The sequence below is a fragment of the Pyxicephalus adspersus genome, unplaced genomic scaffold (genome assembly GCF_032062135.1).
Source record: "Pyxicephalus adspersus unplaced genomic scaffold, UCB_Pads_2.0 Sca78, whole genome shotgun sequence".
Classification (NCBI taxonomy): Eukaryota; Metazoa; Chordata; class Amphibia; order Anura; family Pyxicephalidae; genus Pyxicephalus; species Pyxicephalus adspersus.
In genome coordinates, this window is record NW_027317085.1 from 8,588 (window position 1) to 11,554 (window position 2,967).

The 2,967-nt window shown below is 39.4% G+C and overlaps 1 pseudogene; it reads right to left on the bottom strand.

The window, feature by feature from the left end:
- Positions 1-508: 508 nt before the first annotated feature.
- LOC140344849 (transmembrane protein 104 pseudogene) lies at positions 509-2,725 on the bottom strand (annotated as a pseudogene).
- Positions 2,726-2,967: the final 242 nt, after the last annotated feature.

Genomic DNA, 2,967 nt, shown 5'->3' on the forward strand with positions numbered 1-2,967 from the left:
TTGCCATAAAATTGTAATAGATTTTAAGAAATACATTTCAGGTTTGCTGGATCACCCAAGTTCTAATATAATCAATCTTCTCTGGGCTTGGGAGTGTTTTAATAAATCAGAGCCATAGTGTGAATGAGGTCGAACAGCATTCAATGCATAAACAGAAAATAATTGGGCTGTTATGGATGCTTCAGTTAAAAAAAATACAAATGATTAGTGCTCTGTAGTCGTCTGATAAGACATCTATTAGATTTCTGATTACTCAAACAAAACATTATTAACGGTTTGTTTTTCTCCCCCCTAGAACACAGGTGGGGTTCACATTCATTTGTCAAACCCCTAGACATTAGTAATGGTTAGGTTTCACTATGTATGGAGTTAAGGTTTAAGACAACAGTGTGTATATATATATATATATATATATATATATATATAAATATTATAAATAAATGAAAAAATCACGTTCTTGGTTACCCAACACATTTCAGAACACACTTTTAATAAAGATACACTCGTATTTTAGTTGTTCCCATTTTCTTTATTTAGAGATTTAGAGAGAATGCATATATTACAGAATAGCGTTCCTTTCTCTGAAAGTTAAATATTTAATATACAAAGTAGTTTTTCCTAACTCCACCACCCAGAAACCCACAAAAGGTAATGTTTTTTAGGGAGAGGTGAATCTGTCATTTCCAACTATAGTTGAGACACACTGATACAATACCAAAAACACAGCAAAGGGAATCATTTCAAAATGAACCTGTCATGGAGAAAATCAAAGTTTTCTCTGGTTACCATTTTTGCTATTTAGAATCAAACACTGGTTTTTATTCAAGTTCTTTATTTGTCATGGTCACTTATACAAAAGACAAAATAAAAAGCTAATGTTGAGGCTTTCTTCAGTCTTCCAAGGACTCCCTCTAGCGGCAGCTTGGAGTGGCCTCTTAGCAGCATAGCAGGATGTGCACAAAAGTGCAGAGGAAAACATTGATTTCCTCAAGTAATTTACAAAGTTTTTTAGTTTTATTCTCCCATACAGCATGCTTATTCAGGATTTGCAATGCAAGTAAAGTTTCCTTTAAACGTCAATGTCTTTAACAGACATTCACCCTTAGGGTACCCTCAATCTTACAGTGTAGGGCATGTATGAAGATACACAAGCATAGTGTACAACACAAGCAAAGCCATGTCACGTACAGATTTCATCAAGCCAAAGAATAATGTACTCATAAATCACCTCTCCTGCTGGAGGGAGTTAGGAGGGGGGGCGGGGAGAAATCTAATCAGAACCAGCAGCATTTGTAATCAGTTTCCACTGGGAACATGATGTGAATGGGTGGTGTTTTTCTTGGGTAACAAAAGCTTTCCCTCAACTAAACAAACCAACTGAATGCCAGACATCCTAATTTTATTTAGTTTAACATTGCACGCAGATCAAAGCTGATCTTTACACAGACAGATCAGTGAGGATCTTTGGAAAGCACTTTTTATACACATCATGAAATCCAGACAACTCTTCATATTAAACAACAAGTGTACCTGTGTGCCATGCTAAAAAGGCACTAAACATGTAAGAGTTCCCTTTTTGTAAACTGAGGCAATTTAATGTCCATCGCAAGCCAGTGATATAAGGACAAGCAAAGGACTGGCAGTGCTTTCATAAGCGATATTAACATAGTGAAGGAAAAGGCACAGAAAGATTGATTATGAAAGAGTTAACCATCCGTGATTTCTGGCAATGGATGATGTTACAGACTGTTTACGGTCATTACACCAACACGATCAACAAATCAATGTCCAGCAAAAATGGGGGCCAGCCCCATAGCTTTATCGGCTTTAAAACCATATCAGGGACAGGCTGCTGAATTGACAGCCATAAACCGGAGATCCACTACTGTGTCCTGCACAGCCTTGTCCATGGTGTGTGCACAGTATCCGATATCTATAGGTTAACATCAGTCAGGATTATGTTGGCTGTTACATATATAAAACATGATAGTGCCCAAAGGAGGACAAACCAAACCCAGCCCTTTTGTTTAAAAGGGGACCTGTGCTTGTTAGAGAGTCCTGGTCCATACACAAGGGCAGAGTCTTTACGGCTGCAGGCCACAAGGAAAGCTGGGATAACATACTGGATACCATTGCCAGCATATGCACCTGTAACGCTAACCAGTATTTCAAGGTGGTTGGTACAGAATGCCACAATGATGGGGGGTACCAGTGTGATTAATGGAAAGACAATACGATCTACAAGCCATGGGTATGTCCCTCCTTCACGGTGAAAGAGTGTCTTCCAGTTATTGCGCAAAGTGACTGCAATGATGGGAAAGTTGGTGCTGATAGTAAATACGGGGAAAAGTCCTAGAAAGTAGCCAATCACTGGAGGCACGAAAGACCTACACCCGCTGAAGTTTAGAGTGTACATATCCATGAGTGCTCCGGAGGAGAAGCAGAAGATAGCCGTGAAGCAAAGCAGGCTATAAAATGAAAGAACCAGTATGTAGTCCAACAAGACGAGTCCGGTTATGTGTTTTTTCCTGGACACAGGTGTGATTAGAGAAGGCAGAGAATGCTGGCACATAAATGAATAAACACAAACGCCAAACAGGTTTCGGATCCCAGAGATATCTGCAACAGGAGGATGACCTTCACCTTGACCCTCGCCAATACGGACCAATGCGATCACAATCATGATGATGAACGCTATAGAATAAAAAAAAACAAATGACGTGGTTTAGGCCATGTTTTCAAAAAACATGTTACTTGCTGTCTCTCTTCAAGGTCATTCTGTGCCCTTGTAGTTACTCTCCCTACGAATTTCTATCTATCCTGCACATTCAGGGTGGTCAAGAGTTAAACTGATGTCTTTACGATTTATGACAGAACTCAGATGAGAACAAAGTGGCAGTAAAGCTGTGAAAACTCATTACTCGCTCCATAAATCATTTGGAGAAGGAGGCCCCTGACACTTCCACG